The sequence below is a fragment of the Entelurus aequoreus genome, linkage group LG09, assembly GCF_033978785.1.
Source record: "Entelurus aequoreus isolate RoL-2023_Sb linkage group LG09, RoL_Eaeq_v1.1, whole genome shotgun sequence".
Taxonomy (NCBI): Eukaryota; Metazoa; Chordata; class Actinopteri; order Syngnathiformes; family Syngnathidae; genus Entelurus; species Entelurus aequoreus.
In genome coordinates, this window is record NC_084739.1 from 5,876,130 (window position 1) to 5,890,634 (window position 14,505).

Here is a 14,505-nt window from a genome sequence, read left to right on the forward strand (position 1 = left end):
CTAACTATAAAAAGCCAACTTTTTTCCTGTTAATTTCTTTTTAGTGTTTATTGCTATAAAGTTGTTTTTTTCTATTTTATTAGTATTTTTTCATTTATTTGATCTATTTTGAAGCTTGTTTTTATATGTATTTTTACAAATAGTTTAATTTTGTCATAATGATGGGTATTTAAAGTGATTATTTGTGCATTTTCACACGAACAAACCCTATAGAAAAAACGACTAACTATAAAAAGCCAACTTTTTTCCCGTTAATTTCTTTTTAGTTTTTATTGCTATAAAGTTTAGTTTTTTTCTATTTCAATAGTATTTTTTCATTTATTTGATCTATTTTGAAGCTTGTTTTTATATGTATTTTACAAATAGTTTAATCTTGTCATAATTATGTGTATTTAAAGTGATTATTTGTGCATTTCTACACAAACAAACCCTATAGAAAAAACGACTAACTATAAAAAGCCAACATTTTTCCCGTTTATTTCTTTTTAGTGTTTAATGCTATAAAGTATTTTTTTTCTGTTTTATTAGTATTTTTTTCATTTATTTGATCTATTTTGAAGCTTTTTTTTAATAAGTATTTTTACAAATAGTTTAATTTTGTCATAATGATGGGTATTTAAAGTGATTATTTGTGCATTTTCACACGAACAAACCCTATAGAAAGAACGACTAACTATAAAAAGCCAACTTTTCTCCCGTTCTTTTCTTTTTACTATTTATTGCTATAAAGTTTTTTTTTCTATTTTATTAGTATTTTTTCATTTATTTGATCTATTTTGAAGCTTGTTTTTATATGTATTTTTACAAATAGTTTAATCTTGTCATAATGATGGGTATTTAAAGTGATTATTTGTGCATTTTCACAGGAACAATCCCTATAGAAAAAATGACTAACTATAAAAAGCCAACTTTTTTCCTGTTAATTTCTTTTTAGTGTTTATTGCTATAAAGTATTTTTTTCTATTTTATTAGTATTTTTTCATTTATTTGATCTATTTTGAAGCTTGTTTTTATATGTATTTTTACAAATAGTTTAATCTTGTCATAATGATGGGTATTTAAAGTGATTATTTGTGCATTTTCACACGAACAAACCCTATAGAAAAAACGACTAACTATAAAAAGCCAACTTTTTTCCCGTTAATTTCTTTTTAGTGTTTAATGCTATAAAGTATTTTTTTTCTGTTTTATTAGTATTTTTTTCATTTATTTGATCTATTTTGAAGCTTTTTTTTAATAAGTATTTTTACAAATAGTTTAATCTTGTCATAATTATGGGTATTTAAAGTGATTATTTGTGCATTTTCACACGAACAAACCCTATAGAAAAAACGACTAACTATAAAAAGCCAACTTTTCTCCCGTTCTTTTCTTTTTACTATTTATTGCTATAAAGTATTTTTTTTTCTATTTTATTAGTATTTTTTCATTTATTTGATATATTTTGAAGCTTGTTTTTATATGTATTTTTACAAATAGTTTAATCTTGTCATAATGATGGGTATTTAAAGTGATTATTTGTGCATTTTCACACGAACAAACCCTATAGAAAAAATGACTAACTATAAAAAGCCAACTTTTTTCCTGTTAATTTCTTTTTAGTGTTTATTGCTATAAAGTTGTTTTTTTCTATTTTATTAGTATTTTTTCATTTATTTGATCTATTTTGAAGCTTGTTTTTATATGTATTTTTACAAATAGTTTAATTTTGTCATAATGATGGGTATTTAAAGTGATTATTTGTGCATTTTCACACGAACAAACCCTATAGAAAAAACGACTAACTATAAAAAGCCAACTTTTTTCCCGTTAATTTCTTTTTAGTTTTTATTGCTATAAAGTTTAGTTTTTTTCTATTTCATTAGTATTTTTTCATTTATTTGATCTATTTTGAAGCTTGTTTTTATATGTATTTTACAAATAGTTTAATCTTGTCATAGTTATGTGTATTTAAAGTGATTATTTGTGCATTTCTACACAACAAACCCTATAGAAAAAACGACTAACTATAAAAAGCCAACATTTTTCCCGTTTATTTCTTTTTAGTGTTTAATGCTATAAAGTATTTTTTTTCTGTTTTATTAGTATTTTTTTCATTTATTTGATCTATTTTGAAGCTTTTTTTTAATAAGTATTTTTACAAATAGTTTAATCTTGTCATAATGATGGGTATTTAAAGTGATTATTTGTGCATTTTCACACGAACAAACCCTATAGAAAGAACGACTAACTATAAAAAGCCAACTTTTCTCCCGTTCTTTTCTTTTTACTATTTATTGCTATAAAGTTTTTTTTTTCTATTTTTTTAGTATTTTTTCATTTATTTGATCTATTTTGAAGCTTGTTTTTATATGTATTTTTAGAAATAGTTTAATTTTGTCATAATGATGGGTATTTAAAGTGATTAATTGTGCATTTTCACACGAACAAACCCTATAGAAAAAACGACTAACTATAAAAAGCCAACTTTTTTCCCGTTAATTTCTTTTTAGTTTTTATTGCTATAAAGTTTAGTTTTTTTCTATTTCATTAGTATTTTTTCATTTATTTGATCTATTTTGAAGCTTGTTTTTGTATGTATTTTACAAATAGTTTAATCTTGTCATAATGATGGGTATTTAAAGTAATTATTTGTGCATGTCCACACAAACAAACCATATAGAAAAAACGACTAACTATAAAAAGCCAACAATTTTCCCGTTAATTTCTTTTTAGTGTTTAATGCTATAAAGTATTTTTTTCTGTTTTATTAGAATTTTTTTCATTTATTTGATCTATTTTGAAGCTTTTTTTTAATAAGTATTTTTACAAATAGTTTAATCTTGTCATAATGATGGGTATTTAAAGTGATTATTTGTGCATTTTCACACAAACAAACCCTATAGAAAAAACGACTAACTATAAAAAGCCAACTTTTCTCCCGTTCTTTTCTTTTTACTGTTTATTGCTATAAAGTATTTTTTTTTCTATTTTATTAATATTTTTTCATTTATTTGATATATTTTGAAGCTTGTTTTTATATGTATTTTTACAAATAGTTTAATCTTGTCATAATGATGGGTATTTAAAGTGATTATTTGTGCATTTTCACACGAACAAACCCTATAGAAAAAATGACTAACTATAAAAAGCCAACTTTTTTCCTGTTAATTTCTTTTTAGTGTTTATTGCTATAAAGTTGTTTTTTTCTATTTTATTAGTATTTTTTCATTTATTTGATCTATTTTGAAGCTTGTTTTTATATGTATTTTTACAAATAGTTTAATTTTGTCATAATGATGGGTATTTAAAGTGATTATTTGTGCATTTTCACACGAACAAACCCTATAGAAAAAACGACTAACTATAAAAAGCCAACTTTTTTCCCGTTAATTTCTTTTTAGTTTTTATTGCTATAAAGTTTAGTTTTTTTCTATTTCAATAGTATTTTTTCATTTATTTGATCTATTTTGAAGCTTGTTTTTATATGTATTTTACAAATAGTTTAATCTTGTCATAATTATGTGTATTTAAAGTGATTATTTGTGCATTTCTACACAAACAAACCCTATAGAAAAAACGACTACCTATAAAAAGCCAACATTTTTCCCGTTTATTTCTTTTTAGTGTTTAATGCTATAAAGTATTTTTTTTCTGTTTTATTAGTATTTTTTTCATTTATTTGATCTATTTTGAAGCTTTTTTTTAATAAGTATTTTTACAAATAGTTTAATCTTGTCATAATGATGGGTATTTAAAGTGATTATTTGTGCATTTCCACACGAACAAACCCTATAGAAAGAACGACTAACTATAAAAAGCCAACTTTTCTCCCGTTCTTTTCTTTTTACTATTTATTGCTATAAAGTTTTTTTTTCTATTTTATTAGTATTTTTTCATTTATTTGATCTATTTTGAAGCTTGTTTTTATATGTATTTTTACAAATAGTTTAATCTTGTCATAATGATGGGTATTTAAAGTGATTATTTGTGCATTTTCACAGGAACAATCCCTATAGAAAAAATGACTAACTATAAAAAGCCAACTTTTTTCCTGTTAATTTCTTTTTAGTGTTTATTGCTATAAAGTATTTTTTTCTATTTTATTAGTATTTTTTCATTTATTTGATCTATTTTGAAGCTTGTTTTTATATGTATTTTTACAAATAGTTTAATCTTGTCATAATGATGGGTATTTAAAGTGATTATTTGTGCATTTTCACACGAACAAACCCTATAGAAAAAACGACTAACTATAAAAAGCCAACTTTTTTCCCGTTAATTTCTTTTTAGTGTTTAATGCTATAAAGTATTTTTTTTCTGTTTTATTAGTATTTTTTTCATTTATTTGATCTATTTTGAAGCTTTTTTTTAATAAGTATTTTTACAAATAGTTTAATCTTGTCATAATTATGGGTATTTAAAGTGATTATTTGTGCATTTTCACACGAACAAACCCTATAGAAAAAACGACTAACTATAAAAAGCCAACTTTTCTCCCGTTCTTTTCTTTTTACTATTTATTGCTATAAAGTATTTTTTTCTATTTTATTAGTATTTTTTCATTTATTTGATCTATTTTGAAGCTTGTTTTTATATGTATTTTTACAAATAGTTTAATTTTGTCATAATGATGGGTATTTAAAGTGATTATTTGTGCATTTTCACACGAACAAACCCTATAGAAAAAACGACTAACTATAAAAAGCCAATTTTTTTCCCGTTGATTTCTTTTTAGTTTTTATTGCTATAAAGTTTAGTTTTTTTCTATTTCATTAGTATTTTTTCATTTATTTGATCTATTTTGAAGCTTGTTTTTGTATGTATTTTACAAATAGTTTAATCTTGTCATAATGATGGGTATTTAAAGTAATTATTTGTGCATTTCCACACAAACAAACCCTATAGAAAAAACGACTAACTATAAAAAGCCAACATTTTTCCCGTTAATTTCTTTTTAGTGTTTAATGCTATAAAGTATTTTTTTCTGTTTTATTAGAATTTTTTTCATTTATTTGATCTATTTTGAAGCTTTTTTTTAAAAAGTATTTTTACAAATAGTTTAATCTTGTCATAATGATGGGTATTTAAAGTGATTATTTGTGCATTTTCACACGAACAAACCCTATAGAAAAAACGACTAACTATAAAAAGCCAACTTTTCTCCCGTTCTTTTCTTTTTACTATTTATTGCTATAAAGTATTTTTTTTCTATTTTATTAGTATTTTTTCATTTATTTGATATATTTTGAAGCTTGTTTTTATATGTATTTTTACAAATAGTTTAATCTTGTCATAATGATGGGTATTTAAAGTGATTATTTGTGCATTTTCACACGAACAAACCCTATAGAAAAAATGACTAACTATAAAAAGCCAACTTTTTTCCTGTTAATTTCTTTTTAGTGTTTATTGCTATAAAGTTGTTTTTTTCTATTTTATTAGTATTTTTTCATTTATTTGATCTATTTTGAAGCTTGTTTTTATATGTATTTTTACAAATAGTTTAATTTTGTCATAATGATGGGTATTTAAAGTGATTATTTGTGCATTTTCACACGAACAAACCCTATAGAAAAAACGACTAACTATAAAAAGCCAACTTTTTTCCCGTTAATTTCTTTTTAGTTTTTATTGCTATAAAGTTTAGTTTTTTTCTATTTCATTAGTATTTTTTCATTTATTTGATCTATTTTGAAGCTTGTTTTTATATGTATTTTACAAATAGTTTAATCTTGTCATAGTTATGTGTATTTAAAGTGATTATTTGTGCATTTCTACACAACAAACCCTATAGAAAAAACGACTAACTATAAAAAGCCAACATTTTTCCCGTTTATTTCTTTTTAGTGTTTAATGCTATAAAGTATTTTTTTTCTGTTTTATTAGTATTTTTTTCATTTATTTGATCTATTTTGAAGCTTTTTTTTAATAAGTATTTTTACAAATAGTTTAATCTTGTCATAATGATGGGTATTTAAAGTGATTATTTGTGCATTTTCACACGAACAAACCCTATAGAAAGAACGACTAACTATAAAAAGCCAACTTTTCTCCCGTTCTTTTCTTTTTACTATTTATTGCTATAAAGTTTTTTTTTTCTATTTTTTTAGTATTTTTTCATTTATTTGATGTATTTTGAAGCTTGTTTTTATATGTATTTTTACAAATAGTTTAATCTTGTCATAATGATGGGTATTTAAAGTGATTATTTGTGCATTTTCACAGGAACAATCCCTATAGAAAAAAATGACTAACTATAAAAAGCCAACTTTTTTCCTGTTAATTTCTTTTTAGTATTTATTGCTATAAAGTATTTTTTTCTATTTTATTAGTATTTTTTCATTTATTTGATCTATTTTGAAGCTTGTTTTTATATGTATTTTTACAAATAGTTTAATCTTGTCATAATTATGGGTATTTAAAGTGATTATTTGTGCATTTTCACACGAACAAACCCTATAGAAAAAATGACTAACTATAATAAGCCAACTTTTTTCCCGTTAATTTCTTTTTAGTGTTTATTGCTATGAAGTATTTTTTGTTATATTAAAATTTGTATTTTTTCATTTATTTGATCAATTTTGAAGCTTGTTTTTATATGTATTTTTACAAATAGTTTAATCTTGTCATAATGATGGGTATTTGAAGTGATTATTTCTGCATTTTTACACAAACAAACACGAAAAAAAAACCGACTATAAAAAGCCAACTTTTTTCCCGTTAATTTATTTTTAAAATTGAAGAAAAAAAACAAAAATGGTTCATAATATTTAGTAATTATTTTAAAATTGTTTAGTCAACAAATAAACAAATCAATAAGTGTTTGTTGCCATACATTTTAAAAAAAATAAATAAAAAAAAATATATATATATATATATATATATATATATATATATATATATATATATATATATATATAATATATATATATATATATATATATATATATATATATATATATATATATAAATATATATATTTTTTAAATTTATCTATTTGAAGCTTCTTTTTATATGTGTTTTTACAAATAGTTTAATCTTATCATAATTATGGGTATTTAAAGTGATTATTTGTGCATTTTTACAGTAATAAAATAGTCCGTTCCAGGGTCAAGCTGTGTCCATTATAATTACTTTATTATTTTATAAGGCAATGTTTCAAGTCACTTTTGAACGTACAAGTGTAAAAAGAAACCAAAGTGTGTCTCATTCGGCTATAGCTGTATAAGTAGTAATACAACACACTCGAATTTAAGACGTGTAGTGAAGATGCTCCTCAAGCGAAACACACAAACACACGCTATAGAAAAAACGACTAACTATGAAAAGCCAACTTTTTTCCCATGAATTTCTTTTTAGTGTTTATTGCTATAAAGTATTTTTTTTCTATTTTATTAGTATTTTTTTATTTATTTGATCTATTTTGAAGCTTGTTTTTATATGTATTTTTACAAATAGTTTAATCTTGTCATAATTATGGGTATTTGAAGTGATTATTTCTGCATTTTTACACAAACAAACACAAAAGAAAAAACGACTATAAAAAGCCAACTTTTTTCCCGGTAATTTCTTTTTTAAATTGAAGGAAAAAAACCACATATGGTTCATATTTAATTATTATTTTAAAAGTTTTAGTCAACAAGTAAACAAATCAGTTAATGAACAGGTAGGTAGTATTTCCTGCTTGGCATTGCTGCCTGTCGCACCTCCTCCAGTGCCCACGGGTCAGCTGCAGGGTCATCAGCCAGGAACCACCATTCACCAACGTTTCACTCCTTTAATCCTGGAACGTCTCCTGGTGGCGGAGCAGTGACAGGGACGTCTCCCTGTCACCCCCTGCAGCTGATAGCTGTTACCCCCTGCGGCTGTTATCGGGGTTAGTTGTTCTTTCCCCAGCTCCTGTCCTTCCTCCTCAGCCAGAGCCAAAAGCTGCCTTTCTCGGCCTCCTCTGCCAGATCTTTTATGGCCTTTCTCAGCTTTCTTCCAGTCACTCCTACGTCCCTCAAAAGGCGTGTGGTTGACAGCCCCACGTAGCCTCTGCAGCCAACTTCTACTGGGTAGATGGTTGTCTTCCAGCCAGCCTCCCGGCACTCAGCAGCCAGCTCCGAGTACTTGGCCTTCTTGCGCTCAAAGGCGGCCTCGATCCCCTCCTCCGATGGTACGGTCAGCTCAATAAGGTGCACCACTCTTGCCTTGCTGGACCACACTACAATATCCGGGCGGAGAGATGTAGTGGTGATCTCCGTGGGGAACCGGAGCTGCCTATTGAGGTCAACCCTCATGTCCCACTCCTGGTCTGGGGAAAAGGGCCTTGCTGCTGTCTCTCTTGGCCTGATGTATCTTTGACCCCCCCCTTCCGTGACAAAGCTGGTATGGTTCTCTGCTGGTGGTGATTCTTTGCTGCCCTGTCGACACCCCTCCAGCACCTCCGCTAGTTTCCTCAGGACCTGGTCGTGGCGCCATCTATAGCGCCCCTGAGAGAGTGCGGTCTTGCAGCCCGACAAGATGTGCTGGAGGCTTGCGTTGGGAGCATTGCAGAGTGAGCAGCATTCCTCGTTCCCGAACCATTGGTGAAGGTTACGAGGACAGGGAAGCGTGTCGTAGGTTGAACGAATAAGGAAGCTGATCCTTGCCTGTGGAATCTTCCACAGGTCGGACCAGCTGATGTTCCGGTTGACCACTCCCTCCCAGGTTGTCCACCTTCCTTGTCGGCCCTGCGACACGGCCTTGATCTTATAGCGCTCTTCCTCCATCCTCGTCACCTCCGCCACCACCATCTCCTTCCTCTCCTTGCGGTTGGCCTTAGACCAGAACCGAGGCGCTTCTCCCCATCCTAGCCCTGCTCTTCCTGCCTGGACTCTGCCCATGAGCTCTTGGTGATGCAGCCTACTGACAGCTCGGTCAACCTCAGTTTGGGCTTTCCACTTTCGGCCAGTGGGAACCTTGGCATTGGCGTTCCTTACTGACTGGTCAGTGGACTCTCTTAGTTCGAGGACCAGCCTGGACTTCTCCTGCATATAGCCCAGACTGATAGACTGCAGTGGCAGCTGCAGTGCGTTCTTCCCAAAGAGGCCCGTTTCTGAAAGGCACCGTGGTAGTCCCAGCCACTTTCTGATGAATGAGTTGGCTTTTCCATCCATCTTACTCACGGCAGATGAGGGGATCTCGCTCATTTTCAGAGGCCACATCACCCTCCTGTAGAGTATGAACTGGTAGCACCAGACCTTGTACTTTCCAGGGAGTTGGCTCTGGTCGATCCTTGCCAGGCCGTCCGTGAGTTGTTTCATGACAGTCCTCCCCATCTGTTTATCGGACAGCTCTGCAGTGTACTGCCTCCCCAGGCTTTTGATGGGTTGCTCAGACAGGAGGGGGATTTTCTCTCCCCCGACGACAAAGATGGTGTTGTCGTTTCTGACTCCCCTTCTGAGTGACAGGCTACGGGATTTGGAGGGTTTGATCTTCATTCTGGCCCATGATGTCAACTCATCCACCCTTTTCAGCAGTCGAGATGTACATGCTGCTGTCTGAAGGAGGCTGGTGACATCGTCCATATAGCTCCTCAATGGGGGTAACCTCTGACCAGATGGTGTTTTGATTCCTCCAACCATTTGCCTTGCTCCGATGAGGATTATCTCAAAGGCTGCCACGAACAAGATTGGAGAAATGGCACACCCCATTGCAATTCCCACTTCTAGATGCTGCCACCCGGTGGTGAAGTCCTGGAGGGCAAAGCACATCTGCAGATCGCTGAAGTAAAGCGCTACCAGGTTCTTGATGCAGGGTGGCATGTGGAAGAACTCCAAGGCGTAGTTGATCAGCTGGTGTGGGACCGATCCGTACGCGTTGGCGAGATCGAGCCAGATGACATGCAGGTCGGTCTTCTCCCGCTTGGCCTTCTGGATCTGGTCCCAGATCATCGTAGAGTGCTCTACGCATCCTGAGAAACCTGGAACTCCTGCTTTCTGGCAGTTGGTGTCGATGTAGCAATTCTCTAGCAGGTAGGTGGTCATCCTTCTGGCCAGCACTGAGAAGAAGATTTTTCCTTCTACGTTCAGCAGGGCGATGTTTCTGAATTGGCCGATATTTTTGGAGTTTTCTTCCTTCGGGATGAATACCGCTACAGCCCTTTGCCACTCCGCTGGAATGAGTTGCTTTTTCCAGGCAGTTCTCATTAGATACCAGAGCAGTTCAAGTACCTTGGGGCAGTTCTTATAGAGCTTGTAGGGAACTCCATTGGGGCCTGGTGCTGATGAGGACCTTGCCTTCTTCACGGTTTGCCTAACTTCGCTGAGCTTGGGGGGCATGATGTTAAATTCAGCTGTCGGTGGCGCAGGCCGGGGCACGTACCCTGGTGTTCCTAATGGGACGTTTCTTAGCGGATCACTGTACTGCCTTTTGACGTGCTGTTCCATTTGCTCCCTGGTGGTTTCGAGCTTCCCGGACTTTTTCTCCTCCAGCAGTTGTCTGGCGTGCTTGAAGGGATCCTTGAAGAAGCTGGCTCGCTCTTTCTGCTTCCGTTTGCTACGCTTGCGGATGCGTTCAGCTCTGCGGAGCCTGGATAGCCTTTGCCTGACCTCCTCCCACAGGACTTTCAGACCTTCTCTCTCTGGCTGGGTTGCCTTCCTCCAGTTCTTGCGGAGTTGTCGGCGTCTTCGCACAAGCTCGGCGATCTCCTTTTCCCTCCTCCCCATTTCCCTTGGGGCAGTCCTCTGCTTGGAGATAATTTCACCAAACCTGTCTTTGCAGGTCTGGTATATAATGTCCCCAAACAGGTTAAGCTTAGCTTCGGCGCCTCCATGCAACCTTTCCTCCAGGATCTTGGTCAGGTCTGTATCCAAAGTACGCCATGCCTCTGCTTCATTTGCCTTTGGCCATTTGAGCTTGTTCCTTCTTGCTGGTTTCTTGGTCTCTGCTTGTGGCTCTGTTCTGTGTGAGATGGTAGAGATTGGGTCTTGGTGCTCACGTGGGGGCTCAGCCTCCACCGAGGGGCTTTCTTCCTCTGTGCCATCTGTGCTTTCAGCAACATTGGGTCCGTTAGCACTGTGGTTTTCTACCTGGCTTCTGGTCCCTCTTGTCTCACCCGCTGCCGCGGTGCAAGGTTGCTGTTGGCCTCTCTGACCACACTTTGCTTTCCCCTGGTGGATTCGCAGTCCCCTGTACGTGGTCACCTTTTCCCATCCGCAAGCACACTTTCGGAGGATCTTCTCCTCATTAACTGGAGTTCTGATGTTCTCGTTATCCGTTTCCGTTGCCATCGTCGTTACCGTGTGGTCCGTCATGTTAGGCCCATCTTTCATCCCGCCTCTCGGAGGGCCTGCGGGTTGTTTTTTCCTAAATCAATAACAGTTTGTTGCTACATTTAATTTTTTTCTCTATTTTATTATTCTTATTTTTTTTAAATGTATCTTTTTTGAAGCTTGTTTTTATATGTGTTTTTACAAATAGTTTAATCTTATCATAATCATGGGTATTTAAAGTGATTATTTGTGCATTTTTACAGTAATAAAATAGTCCGTTCCAGGGTCAAGCTGTGTCCATTATAATGACTTTATTATTTTTATAAGGCAATGTTTCAAGTCACTTTTGAACGTACAACTGTAAAAAGAAACCAAAGTGTGTCTCATTCGGCTATAGCTGTATAAGTAATAATACAACACTCTCGACTTTAAGACGTGTAGCGAAGATGCTCCTCAAGCGCACACACAAACAAACGCTATAGAAAAAACGACTAACTATAAAAAGCCAACTTTTTTCCCATGAATTTCTTTTTAGTGTTTATTGCTATAAAGTATTTTCTTTTCTATTTTATTAGTATTTTTTCATTTTTTCCAAGATGGCTGCGCTTCAGAGCAGCGGCTTCGTGCGAGCGCTCCTGGAAGTGTAGACCGATTTGGCAAAAATACCCCTCAATTCAGTCAATTTCATGGCTGGCTCACAGCGTGTTCACTCCGTGATCACTTACGACCGACTTACGATTCTGGATGTGGAGAGATCGGGCCATTTTGGGCTGAAAGATGCGTGTACGATGGACCTGCTCGCTAGCTTGGGAATTCTTCGCGAGCTACATCCAGCAGTGGCCTTTGAAGCAGCGGCGTCGACTACCAGCGGAGACCGTCAGCGAAAGAGACGTAAGCGATGCGCTCGGAAGCAGAAGCGGGGGTGTCGGGCGGGGCTAACAACAAAGCTAAATGCTTTGTTGTTAGCGGGGCTAACGAAAAAGCTAAATGCTAATCCACAAAGAAGCGCTAATAAGGAGTCTGTTAAGCTAAAACTAGCCAGCGCCAGGCTGGATAATCCCTGCACACATAGCAATTCTTCTAGAATAATATACAACTCACATAATGTTTTTTCTGCGTCAGAGGTGGACATGCATTTTACTGAGGTGGCAAACAATCTAAAAATTCCTGTCATATAAATTCCTAGATATGGTCGAAATTATTTAAAGTGCACTATGCATAATAAACGTAACATTATTAATATTGCTACTACGGATACTTTCAACAAAAACTCCTCAAAACAGCCCACTACCTATAATATGGGCTTTTTAAACATAAGGTCATTGTCTTCCAAAACGTTATTAGTTAATGAAGTCATCAGAGACAACAATCTTGATGTCGTTGGTCTAGCCGAGACCTGGCTCAAACCAGACGAATTTTTTGCGCTGGGTGAGGCGTCTCCTCCTGGCTATGCGGGAACGCATATTGCCCGCCCCATTAAAAGGGGTGGGGGTGTTGCACTAATATACAACAAAAACTTTAGCCTTACCTCGGACCTAAATAATAAATATAACTCGTTTGAGGTGCTTACTGTGAGGTTTGTCACACCGCTGCCTCTCCACCTGGCTGTCATCTACCGCCCCCCTGGGCCCTATTCGGACTTTATCAATGAATTTTCAGAGTTCGTTGCTGATCTAGTGACGCACGCCGACAATATAATCATAATGGGAGACTTTAACATCCATATGAATACCCCATCGGACCCTCCATGCGTGGCGCTCCAGACTATAATTGATAGCTGTGGTCTTACACAAATAATAAATGAACCCACGCATCGCAACGGTAATACGATAGATCTAGTGCTTGTCAGGGGTGTCACCACCTCTAAAGTTACGATACTCCCGTACACTAAAGTAATGTCCGATCATTACCTTATAAAATTCGAAGTTCTGACTCATTGTCAACAAACTAATAATAATAATAATAACTACTATAGCAGCCGCAACATTAATACTGCCACAACGACGACTCTTACTGACCTACTGCCTTCAGTAATGGCGCCATTCCCAAATTATGTGGGCTCTATTGATAACCTCACTAACAGCTTTAACGACGCCCTGCGCGACACCATTGATATTGTAGCACCGCTAAAGCTAAAAAGGGCCCCTAAAAGGCGTACCCCATGGTTTACAGAAGAAACTAAAGCCCAGAAATTATCATGTAGAAAGCTGGAACGCAAATGGCGTGCGACTAAACTTGAGGTTTTCCATCAAGCATGGAGTGATAGTTTAATAACTTATAAACGCATGCTTACCTCAGCTAAAGCTAAATATTACTCAAATCTCATCCACCTCAACAAAAATGATCCTAAATTTTTGTTTAGTACAGTAGCATCGCTAACCCAACAAGGGACTCCTCCCAGTAGCTCCACCCACTCAGCAGATGACTTTATGAATTTCTTTAATAAGAAAATTGAAGTCATTAGAAAAGAGATTAAAGACAATGCATCTCAGCTACAACTGGGTTCTATTAACACAAATACGACGGTATATACGACGGACACTGCCCTCCAAAATAGTTTCTCTCTCTTTGATGAAATAACATTGGAGGAATTGTTAAAATGTGTAAATGGGACAAAACAAACAACATGTTTACTTGACCCAATTCCTGGGAAACTTATCAAGGAGCTTTTTGTTTTATTAGGTCCATCAGTGTTAAATATTATAAACTTATCACTTTCCTCTGGCACTGTTCCTCTAGCATTCAAAAAAGCGGTTATTCATCCTCTACTCAAAAGACCTAACCTCGATCCTGACCTCATGGTGAACTACCGGCCGGTGTCCCACCTACCGTTTATCTCGAAAATTCTCGAAAAAATTGTCGCACAGCAGCTAAATGAACACTTAGTGACTAACAATCTCTGTGAACCTTTTCAATCCGGTTTCAGGGCAAATCACTCTACGGAGACAGCCCTCGCAAAAATGACTAATGATCTATTGCTAACGATGGATTCTGATGCGTCATCTATGTTGCTGCTTCTTGATCTTAGCGCCGCTTTCGATACTGTTGATCATAATATTTTATTAGAGCGTATCAAAACGCGTATTGGGATGTCAGACTTAGCCTTGTCTTGGTTTAACTCTTATCTTACTGACAGGATGCAGTGTGTCTCCCATAACAATGTGACCTCGGACTATGTTAAGGTAACATGCGGAGTTCCCCAGGGTTCAGTTCTTGGCCCTGCACTCTTTAGTATTTACATGCTGCCGCTAGGTGACATTATACGCAAATACGGTGTTAGCTTTCA